Source organism: Bos grunniens, chromosome 3 (assembly GCF_055505025.1).
Source record: "Bos grunniens cultivar Pamir isolate PY7600 chromosome 3, Bosgru_T2T1.0, whole genome shotgun sequence".
NCBI classification, from domain to species: Eukaryota; Metazoa; Chordata; class Mammalia; order Artiodactyla; family Bovidae; genus Bos; species Bos grunniens.
In genome coordinates, this window is record NC_141167.1 from 11,784,194 (window position 1) to 11,796,524 (window position 12,331).

The window sequence follows — 12,331 nt, forward strand, 5'->3', positions numbered from 1 at the left end:
TAATTTTATTAGATCAATGCATCTGTTTTTTAGATGAGAATCAGTACCGTGTTCAAACCTTCACAATAGTGGAGTCAGGATTCTAATCCATGTCAGTCACATGATTGTAAAATTCTTACTCTTAACCGCTCTGCTTAAATTCATTGTACACTTTTTTTTTAAAGGATTATTTTATTCATTTTTGATAGCACCACGTGGCTTGCAGGGTCTTAGGGATCGAACCTGGGACCTCTGCAGTGGAAGCTTGGAGTCCTAACTACTGGACCGCCAGGGAATTACCCTTAATATATACTTTCATGTGCTTATTCTTCATTGTGGAGTTGTTTCTTTGATTTAATCTTAAAGAGCATTGCATTATAAGTCCTATTTCAGTCTTCTAAAGTTGTTTGCAAAAATCTAAATGTGTGTAGCTAAGAAGCTTGTGGGGGTATGTGCGAATGCTTGTACTTTTCTGTCACTATTATAGAGAATTACATCAGTCTTTTTTTTCCTCTGGAGAGGGACTGAGAAAGAAAGTCTGAAGTTAGCACAACTACAGTGTTCATTATACAGCATTTTTTCTTACGCTTGTAAAGTATGCAATCTGAAGACATGCAAAAAGTGCAAAGAATAATACAACTGGTACCTGTGTATTTAAGAGCTCAGTTTAATAAATAAAGCTTTACCACCATAGTTGAGTCTTCTAGGACTGTTCTCTCCTCCTCCAGCCTCTCTTCTGACTTGGTGTTTATGACATCTATGCATTTTTCTAGATTTCTGTTAAAAATATGTGCTTTCCTAAACAAAATGTAGTATTGCTTTTTTCTGTTTTTAAATGTCATGTAAATTTTTTGATACCAGTTTATTTTTGTAACTTTTCTGTTTAGTCTTAATGTTTGTGGGATTCATTCATGGTGTGTGTGTTCTTTACTATTGTATTAGTATTCATTGTATGAATGTGCCCCTTTTTACTTACCTGTTTTCTTGTTTATACTCAGCACTGCCAGGAATATTCTTGTATGTATTTTCTGTTTACTTGGGAAAATTTCTCTAGGGTTTACATCTGAAACTGAAATTGCTGGTTCATGGGTTGTGTACATCTTCACATTATTCTCCAGAGGGATTATACCGGTTTATACTTCCAGTGTATGTATTTCTGTTGCTGCACATCTTAATGCCACATGAAATTGTTAAACTTTAAGGTTTTTTGCCATTCTTGTGGGTATGAAATATTTTAGTCCTAAGTTGTAGTCATCTGATTAGTAGAGAAAATGAGTATCTTCTCAGAAGTATATTAGCCTATAGGTTTCTTTTTCAATTGTTCATTCTCTTATCCCACTTTATTTTTAGCACTTACCATCATTTGACATACAGTATGTAGTTGCTTGAGTGTGTGTTTTACCCCGCCAACCACAAGGTGAGAGACTGTATCCTTTTGTCAGTGTGGTATCTCTAGTGCCAAGCACAGTGCTGGCATATGGTAGGTGTTCAGTAATACTTACTAGATTAATCTTTTTTTACTTAAACAATTGAGTTTCTGCTTTTTTAAAAAACTGATTTGTAGAAGTTATTTAGAGTCTGGATTTTAATTTTTTGTTTATATGTATTGCAAATATATGTAGTTTTGTTTTGATTTCTTAAAGCGTATAGACATGTTTATCAATCTTTACCTTTATGGTTCATACTTAAAATATCTTGTTTCAAATCCTCTACCTTGAATTCATACAAATATTTTCTTACATTTTTCTTTTAAAAGTTTTAAAACTTTTCACGTTTAATGTTTGTTTATATATATATTTTTTTGTCCACTTGGTGTTTATTTTTGTAATGTGATATAGGGGTCTAATTTTATTTTTTCTGTATGATTGGTTTTAATTTTCATTAATATTCGGAATCTCAAGTCCTGACTTGTTTATGGGCTTTGTGGAATGGCCTTCATACTTTGTGTAGTGGTCTTAATACCTTTGTGCCAGGCGTAAAACTTTCTTAACTTTATGCATGAGAAATTGAAAAAATACCAGTGTAATCTAAAACCAGATTTCCAGGAAATAGAAAGCAGGATTGTTAAGTCAGGGGTGGCATTAGTCAAACAGCTTAATTAAATCTTTCAGAGTGAACTCTTCATTTATAGGAATCACTTTGACAGGTGACATAGTTCTCTTAGTAGGATTCGTGGTTATAGTAATCTGTTTTCCTGGTTAAACTTAGGAATATAGAGCTAGTTCTGGTGAACACTTATAAGTGTTCTGGAAATAAGATGCATTTTGTGAGAAACTGTTTAGGAGTGGCTTGGTGGCCTTGAGATTTGGTATTTTGTGGGAAAAAGAGGCTTGCTATCCCTACAGGTGTTTGTAAATTGATGTTGGATTAACACCAGCAAATTTGCAAAGCAGTTGTGAGTTTATAAAGTTAGCAGAACCAGAATATATATGGGCATCTTGGGTAGATTTCCAAAATTGCTGATAAGATCATTTCTGAGTTTGCGCGAGAAGTTTAATTCCGCAGTACTTGGGGAGGAGTTTAATTCCGCAGGACTCGGGGAGGAGTTTTGACCTTGGTGTCAAATCTGGTAGCTTCTTCTGGTTTGTAGTTTAAAAAAGAATACTAAGAAAGAAATAAAATCTCTGAGGGTGAATTTACTTAGGTTCTCCAGCGGGACATGATCATACCTGAATTTGATGCTTGAATAATGTCACAAATATTTGCAGCAGATGATTTAGGCATCACATTCAATCTCTCGTTGCTTGTTTACAGACGAGAGGAAACGTGATCCATCTAGAAGTTGGTTATCCTGGTCAGTTGTGTGCTCAGTCATGTCTGAGTCTTTGCAGCCCCATGGACTGTAGCCTGCCGGGTTCCTCTGCCCGTGGAATTTTCTGGATGAAAATACTGCAGTGGGTTGCTGTTTCCTACTACAGGGGATCTTCCCGACTCAGGGATTGAACCTGCAGCTCTTGTGTCTCCTGCATTGGCAGGTGGATTCTTTGCCACTCACACACCATCCTGGTCTGTTGCTCTCTGCTAAATGGGTTGTTAATCAAATGAACTATTTTGGATAATTTTTTTAGTAAAACTAAGCAGTTGTGGAAGACACGCTCTGAACATACCATCCACTTATCCAACTCTAAAATTAAGAGTTTGGGGGGAATTCCTTGGAGGTCCAGTGGTTAGGATTCGGTGCTTTCATTACTGTGGCCCAGGTTCAGTCCCTGGTTGGGGAACTAAGATCTTGAAGCTGCATGGCAGGGCCAAAAAAATTAAAGTTGAATATTTGTTAATTGAAATTTCTTTCAAATAAACCTTCAATGGATTATTTATTTTTTGAAATTTATTTTTGGCTATGGTGGGCCTTAGTTTCTGCTGGGGGTTTTCTGTAGTTGTGTTGAGTGGGGGCTACTCATAGCAGTGGCTTCTCTTGGTGGAGCACAGCCTCTAGGGTGTGGGGGCTCAGTAGTTGTGGCACACGGGCTTAGTCACCCTGCAGCATGTGGAACCTTCCTGGACCAGGTCTGTGTCCCCTGCATTGGCAAGCAAATTCTTAACCATTGGACCACCAGGGAAGTCCAGATTTATTCTTACTTAGCATCCCTCAGGCTTCTAGTAGAGTATGTTTTAGTCGAATAATAAGACTATTTAGGAAAGACGGCTTTCATAAAACAAACTGAAATTTTTTTATCTCCCCCCTGCTCCCCGTCCCAGATAATAAGTAAAGTAAGTGAGTTGCTCAGTTTCCAACTCTTTGTGACCTCATGGACTGTAGCCCCCCTGGGCCCCTCTGTCCATGGAATTCTCCAGGCAAGAATATTGGAGTGGGTAGCCATTCCCTTCTCCAGGGGATCTTCCTGACACAGGGATTGAATCCAGGTTGCTTGCGTTTCGGGCAAATTCTTCACTGTCTGAGCCACCAGGGAAGCTCAGATAATAAGTAACTGGGAAGAAAAATAAGAAATTAGAGCAGACAGGATGAAATTTATAGTTTAAGGTTCTTTAACAGATACAGGGTAGCATGATAATGTGAAAAGAACTGGAACATACCGAGAGCCACGGGCCTTTAGCTCTAGTATTGCCTCACCTTCGTGGGCAGATCTCCCTTTTTCTGGGTTTAATTTTCCTCTGTAAAGACTAGGGTTATTGTACTAGATAATGATCTCTATGTGTGCTTCCAGTTCTTAATGCTCTGTGACTCTAAATCTGATACACTCCTAGGTCAGATTGGAGTGGACCATGGTCTCTTAATCACAGGACTCTCGCTCTTTGATTAAATCTAGCTATAGACTGCCTCAGGTACATGCCCACTAACTACATGGTCTGATGATAATGCTCTCTTCTCTTAGACTCTAAGTCACAATTGTTAACTTTTTTTTTTTTTTTTTTTTTTTACAAATAACTGTTTTAGTGATAGTTAGAAATAAGTCATGAAAGTTATAAACATAGGTTGGAAGTGTTATCAGCACCAGGGTCTTGGCAGAATAATGATAATACTGAGCAGAGGGAAACTGCTCTGTTGTGTTATAAGTACATGAAAGGAAGCAAGTTTTTTGATTTATCTTTGTGCTTTCCACAGCGCCCAGTGAAGGATATTAACAATTACCTATTAAAAAATTATATATTACTATTATTTATATGAGTCCTTGCTGTATTACTATGCACTGTACTATGATTTAGATGTTTTTCTCATTTAATCACTACAGTAGCTTATGAGATAGTGTTGCCCTTATTTTATAGATCAGGAAACTCAGACTTAAAAAAGTCAAAGTGCTTTAAACTAGTTTTTACAAGACACCAGAGCCTGTGCTCTTTCTTGCCTCAATATGCTGCCTAGCAAAGACAATATCCATCGGGTACACTCAGTGAATGCTAACTCAGTGAAGTGTACTTGTGGAATGTTTTATGTTCATTGTTTTGGATCTTTATATTAGTGTTTTAATTTAGTTTTAATTTGGTTTGTGCTGCATGGCATGCAGAATCTTAGTTTCCCAACCAGGGATTGGACCCATGCCATGTGAGTCGTAACCACTGGATCACCAGTGACTTTCCCCGTTAGTATTTTTAGAGGTGGCAGTGGTAAAGAATCGCCTGCCAATGCAGGAGATGCAAAATGACCCAAGATGCCAGTTTGATCCCTGAGTTTTTAGAAATATCAGTATTTTTAGAACAGAGTAATAGCCAGTTGTAATAGATCAACTGAGTATCTTACTAGTGAAAGTGAAGTCGCTCAGTCGTGTCTGACTCTTTGGGACCCCATGGACTGTAGCCTAACAGGCTCCTCCGTCCATGGAATTTTCCAGGCAAGAGTACTGGAGTGGGTTGCCATTTCCTTCTCCAGGGGATCTTCCCAACCCAGGGATCGAACCCGGGTCTCCCGCACTGCAGACAGACGCTTTACCATCTGAGCCACCGGAGAAGCCCTTACTAGTAGGACATCCTTAAGGCAAGGCAACATGTATGTGGTTGGTTGTTGTGTTCCAAAATAGAAAAATTAAACCTGAGAGGGGGACTAGAAGTCGAGGATAGAGAGGGTAGAAATTAGGAAGGGAACTTCTTTTCATTATGTATTCTTGTAGAATTTGAAATTTTTACTGTGCATGTATTACTGAAATGAAAAAACTTGGTAAAAAGAAGAATTAAACATGCAGTTTGCTCAGGCAAATGATTCTGCACATTTTCGCCCTTTTAAAAACTGTATTTGCTGCAACATGGATGAACCTTGAAGACACATTAGGTGACATGTTAGATATAAAGGACAGCACTGTGTGATGCCACTTGGATAAGTACCTGGAGTAGTCAGCTTTCACAGAGACAGTGCTGATAGAATGGTGGTGGGGTGTGTTACTTTTTAAGTGGGTACACAGTTTGTTTTGCAAGATGTAAAAGCTCTGGAGATGGACACTGCTGGTGCTCACATACCAATGTGAATGTTCTGAATGCCACAGGTGTGTTTTGTGTCATGTATATTTTACCATAGTAAAAAGCCACATTATATAAATAATATGTACTCATTTATTTGTCATTCAACACTGGGGATACAAAAAGGAATTTAATCAAGTACTTGCCCTCAAGAGTAAAATAGTCTAGTAAGTAGTACATGATTAGTATTATTATTTTTCAAGGAAATAGAGGCTGAAGTTGTAAGGAAATGGTGAAAGCTTATAAAAAGTTATGATAAAGAAGTTCTAGAAAAGTAGATGTTATTTTTCCAACAGTCTTACATGCTGGATAAGCCAGAGGATTCAGAGGAGAATTATTTTGCCCTGAGGCACTTTTGCATAGCCCGAGAACAAGATTTTAAAAACCACCTGTCTGGGTCGGAACTGTCGGGCGCGCAGATGGCATGTTGATGACTCTCCGCTCTTGTAAATTGAGAACCTGGGGCACAGGATACTGCTGTCATTCAGGGGTCATGCTCATTCAGCCTGGAATCAAGTATAGGTTTGGGTTTCTTTCCAGAGTGGTCTGTGTCTTTACAAGATTTTGAAGATGTATGTGTCTTATATTCTGAGTCTGCCATAAATCCAAATTCTGAATTATCAGGAGAATGTAATTGTTTAACAACCATGTGACTACCCATACCAGCTAGTTGAAGTCTTGTCTATTAACTGTCACCTTGATATTGCCCTGACTAGTATTTTATAATGAGTACTGATGGTGTGCTAATAAGTACTAGTAACTTTATGCATATTAATTTATTCTATTTTTATAACCCCTTATAGTAAGAGAGCTTCCCTTGTGGCTCAGCTGGTAAAGAATCCACCTGCAATGTGGGACCTGGGTTTGATCCCTGGGTTGGGAACATCCCCTGGAGAAGGGAATGGCTACCCACTTAGTATTCTGGCCTGGAGAATTCCATGGACTGTATAGCCCATGGGGTCGCGAAGAGTCAGACATGACTGAGTGACCTTCACTTCACTTCACTTAGAGTAGGAACCAGCTTTACAGATAACAGAGATGGTGAGATTTAATTAAGAAGCTTATCACGGATCTCAGAGTTACTAGTTGGTTGTGTGAAAATCAGTATCTAGGCAGTCTGGTTTTAGAGCGTGTGTCTTTTATTACGGGATTCCCTGGTGGGTCAGAGTTACAGAGTCTGCCTGCAATGTGGGAGATCTGAGTTCAATCCCTGGGTTGGGAAGATGGAGAAGAAAATGGCAACCCATTCCAGTATTCTTGCCTGGGAAATCCCATGGACTGAGGAGCCTGGCGGGCTACAGTCCATAGGGTCGCAGAGTCAGACACGACTGAGTGACTTCACTTTCTTTTCTTTTCTTTTGTTATTGGTTGCTGTTGTTGTTCAGTCGTGTCCAGCTCTTTGCCACCCCATCAACTGCAGCACGCCAGGCTTCTCTGTCCTCCAGTATTTCCTGGAATTTGCTTAAATTCATGTCCACTGAGTTTGTTGGTTAGTGCTTTGCAAATTGCTCTAGGTTGATTGATTGCTAATTTTATTTGCATTATTGTACGTTGTTAGACATAGTATTTTAAAAAGTGACATATTCTACCATTTGAGACCTTGTGGTTGTGAGAACTACTGTTTATTAAGGGTTTATTCTTATTTGGGCATTTGCACTAAATGACTGTTAGACAATTAGGTAAATTGAATACAGTTTTTATAATACAGTTGTGTTAGTGAGAAGAATGGATTCTTTTGGGGGGATAGCACTTCCTTTTATTGGGGTCCAAAATTAACCCATCAAAATTGGTGGCAAATGTTCATCTGTAAATGATGAAACGTGTAGTGAGAGTTTACATATGTCATCTTTGACAGTTTCTTTTCACAGAGATAGGTCCTGCCAAATACTAATAATAACCTATGAGTATATGATTTTAATTGAGCATATTTTTTACTTGGAAAGCATTTATAGAATTCTGTTAGATTGTTTTCTTGATATTTGCTTTTTAGGCCCCCCCCCCCCCATTACACTGCACATTAATCATTTCCAACTGAAGATTAAATGGAAGCATCTCAGTTGCATTTAGGTGGATTTTGAAATACAAATATTTCCTTTGCACTTCCATTAAAGAAATATACTGAAATGTAGCTTGAGCTAAGAAAATAGATCTGCTTCAAATTTGTATGGGAATGAAGATTTTGCTTGTTTTGAGTGTTGCTAGTACAGGAAGTGAAGAAAGTAACATTACTTGTGATTCAAACAAATGTTCAGTGTAATTTGCTGTAGTATGTTTTCCTTTGAAGTGCTGTTTTGTTAATTTTCAAGTGGATTTATTAAGAAATGTTATTAAATTTGCAGCAAAAGTTAATTTCAAAAGCCATTAACTATCCATTAATGGTGTTTAATGGTGATTCTTCAGAAAAATTCACAAAATCAGTTTTGAGCTTAAAAAATTGCAATGAATTTTACTGCTGCTAAGCCATTTAACTGCTGTTTGGTAGGGCAAGTCAGACATCATGTATTTCTGACAGAAATTCATAGAACTGATGATGGTTAAGTCTGCAAAAGTGGACTGAGAGGGAATGAAAGTCACTCTTGTCAATACTGGATCAGTAGCACATGAGAGATTTTTTTGAGTACCTGCTGATGAGCAGTACAGTAAATAAACCATAAGCTTTAAATACTTTATAATCAATATTTCTGTACATCTTAGCATATTCACGTTCAGACTATATTGAATTAATGTTCTCTCAACTTTTTGGAAAGCAATGGCACCCCACTCCAGTACTCTTGCCTGGAAAATCCCATGGACAGAGGGGCCTGGTGGGCTGCAGTCCATGGTGTTGCGAAGAGTCGGACACGACTGAGCGACTTCACTTTCACTTTTCACTTTCATGCATTGGAGAAGGAAATGGCAACCTACTCCAGTGTTCTTGCCTGGAGAATCCCAGGGATGGGGGAGCCTGGCGAGCTGCCGTCTATGGGGTCACACAGAGTCGGACACGACTGAAGCAACTTAGCAGCAACTTTTGGAAAAGATTTTCACCAGAAATTGTTCCATACAGTTGTCCAGTGTTTAGTCGCTTGAAACTCATCACTGACTTCACTAAACCACTGAGTAAGGATCAATAATATCTCTTGAATCATAAAGAGCCATGAAACACCACCAAGAATCATTTGGGTTTTTTGAAAATGAATTTTTATTTTTGAACAGTTTGATTTACAGTCTGGGAAAATAGAGTATGTTCCCATGTATACCCCATTTAACACCTTTTTTCTGTAAACACCTGTTGCCCCTGTTAACACCTACTAACATTAGTGTGGTACATTGCTCGCAACTGATGAACCGATACTGGTACATTCTTATTAACTGAAGTCCGTACTTGAGTTTTCTTAGTTTTTATCTAATGTACTTTTCCTGTTCCACATTCTCATTTAGGATATACATTAAGTTGTCATGTCTCCTTAGGTTTCTCTTGGCTGTGACAGTTTCTCACACATTTTTTGATTTTTGGTGATCTTAACAGCTTTGAGGATTGCTGGTTAGCAGTATTATAGAATGTCCCTCAGTTTGGATTTGTCTAATGTTTTTCTCATGAGTAGACTAATGTTATGGATTTTGGGGAGAAAGACCAGAGAGGTAAAGTGCTATGTCATATTAAGGAGTACGTGCTATCAATGTGACTTCTTGTTAACCTTAATTATCGGATTAGGTTTCTCAAGTATAAATTACTCCCTTTCCTTCCATAATGTACACCGAAAGAAAATATCTAGACACACTCACCTCCACTTGAGTGGAGAGTTATATTCCACCTCCTTGAGGGTGACTTGAGTATATTAGTATGGATCCATGGGTATTTTTTGTTATAATCCAGTACTTAATTTTGTTACAGTTTTTCTGATTGTTACTATTGAGAGCTCTTTCAGTTGGACAGGAGCGTCCTTTTGACATACCACCTTTATTGTCTGCGGTGTTGCTTTTTTGTTATTGTTCAGCACTTCTTTGTTTTCTGGCACTGTAAGGTACTCCCAAGCTCATGCTGTGTATCCCTTCCCCCAACCCTAGATTCAGCCATTTCTCCAAGGAGTCCTGGTTTCTCTTATTGGAGAATGTATTAGAATTCAAGATCTGGGTCCTGGAGGGTAGTTGCTTCTCAGCTGACAATGCAAGAAATATATCTATACTAATACATATATTCTGTATACTTATAGAAATATCTGTAAGTATTTGATATTTCTATATATATCAGTTTTTATCTATAAGCATGAATACTGATACCTCCAACTCTAATCCAGTACCTCATTGATCATTCTAGTCTTTGCCTCTTTTATGTTTAACCTCCCACTTCCAGCAGTGTGAATCTTGACTGTCACCATCTGCCATGCATTTACTTATTAGTTCTAGTATACATGTATGTAGTAGTTTCAGGATTGTTAACCTGTACCCTTTAACAGCTATGACAAACCTAGACAGTGTATTAAAAAGCAGAGACATTACTTTGCCGACAAAGATCTGTCTAGTCAAAGCTATGGTTTTCCCAGTAGTCATGTATGGATGTGAGAGTTGGACCATAAAGAAAGCTGAGCCCCGAAGAGTTGATGCTTTTTTTTTTTTTGAGTTGATGCTTTTGAACTGTGGTGTTGGAGAAGACTCTTGAGGGTCCCTTGGACTGCAAGGAGATCAAACTAGTCAATCCTAAAGGAAATCAGTCCTGAATATTCATTGGAAGGACTGATGCTGAAGCTGAATCTCCAGTATTTTGGCCATCTGATGTGAAGAACTGACTCATCAGTAAAGACCCTGATGCTGGGAAAGATTGAGGGCAGGAGGAGAGAGGGATGACAGAGGATGAAATGGTTGGATGGCATCACTGACTCAATGGACTTGAGTTTGAGCAAGCTCCAGGAGTTGGTGATGGACAGGGAATCCTGGTGCACTGCAGTCTAAGGGGGTTACAAAGAATCACACACGACTGAACAACTAAACTGAACTGAACCTTTTAACAGGAGCTTCCCAGGTGACACTGGTGGCAAAGAACCTGCCTGCCAGTGCAGGAGACAGAAGAGACATGGGTTTGATCCTTGGTTTGGGAAGATTGCCTGGAGGAGGCATGATAACCTACTCCAGTATTCTTGCCTGAAGAATCCCATGGACAGAGGAGCCTGGTGGGCTATGATCCATAGAGTCACAGAGTCAGACACAACTGAAGTGACTTTGCATGCACACATGCACCCTCTAACAACTTGACAACTGGAATAGTTTTAACAGCTAGAATACAGGGGTTATATGGAGTTCTTTTTGCTTTTTATCTTGTTTCTGTTGCCCTTATTTCCATAGTTGCATAGGTGAGCACCTTTCCCCTCCATCTGCCCTATTTTTTAATTGACTACTTATATTGCTCCTGTTGTCCTCAACCCTTCAAACCAAAAGGCTAATAGTCTTTAAGTTCATTTTCTGTAGACACATTTCTTAGGCTGCTGCAGTGAAACATGACTTAATTAACTCACTATAATTAAATGACTTTCCTCCTTATGCTAATAGGTATAATACTCAGAAACTTATTTTGGTTGTATAACCTTTATTTTTTTGATTTTATAAAGATTTTCTGGGACTTCCCTGGTGGTCCAGTGGCTGAGACTCTGAGCTCCCAGTGCAGGGGGCCCAGGTTCAATCCCTGGTCGGGGAGCTAGATCCCACATGCTACAACTAAGACCCAGAGCAACCAAATAAATAAATAAAATTAAAAAAAAAAGATTTTCTGTTGTGATAAGGTACTCTGTTTTAAATTAAAATATTTTTTTCCAGCAATTGGTTTCCTGTGAATTGGGAATATTATGTGAGTACTTAGTTTGGTAATGCCAACTCTTGTATTCTTGGCACAGCTATGATGTCATTTCATAATGAACACAGAGTGTTGCCATCTAATTGTATTTAAAAAAGCACCCACACTCCACACTGTGTCTTAAATGGGTAACATTCAAAGTCCATTTTTCTTTTGTTTTGACGTGTGATACATGCTGGTAATTGAATAGTAATAAAATGTGATATGACAGAATACATGGTACTTGAAATGCTTTTTAGGGACAGTTATTTCACCAGAATTTGTAGCGGCGCTAAGTGGTGAGGCCTCTGCTTATAGTCACTTTTGCACCTATTCTGCTGCTGTGTATTATGAAGGATGGATGTGGCTGTGTTCCAGTAAAGCTGTTCATACATACTGAAATTGGAATTTCATAGAATTTTCACATGTCATAAAATACTTTGATATTTTTCTACCATTAAAAAAAAAGTAGAAATTGGGGAGTTCCCTGGAGGTCCAGTGGTTAAGACTTCATGCTTTCACTGCAGTGGCCTGGGGTTCGATCTCTGGTTGAGCAACAGCATATTAAAAAGCAGAGACATTACTTTACCGACAAAGATCCGTATAGATCTATGATCTGTAAATCTGTATAGATCTAAATGA

General features: G+C 38.5%; 1 protein-coding gene across 13 annotated transcripts in view; it reads left to right on the forward strand.

The window, feature by feature from the left end:
- THRAP3 (thyroid hormone receptor associated protein 3) overlaps positions 1-12,331 on the forward strand; it is a 72,207-nt gene that overhangs the window by 12,186 nt on the left and 47,690 nt on the right. For 2 of the 13 annotated variants that reach the window (XM_086379623.1, XM_086379653.1), the window contains exon 1: positions 1,335-1,396. The exons of the other annotated variants lie outside the window; for them this stretch is intronic. The gene's annotated coding sequence lies outside the window, so the exon portion shown is untranslated. Of the gene's footprint in view, positions 1-1,334; positions 1,397-12,331 lie in introns of those variants that run through there. 13 annotated transcript variants of the gene reach the window in all.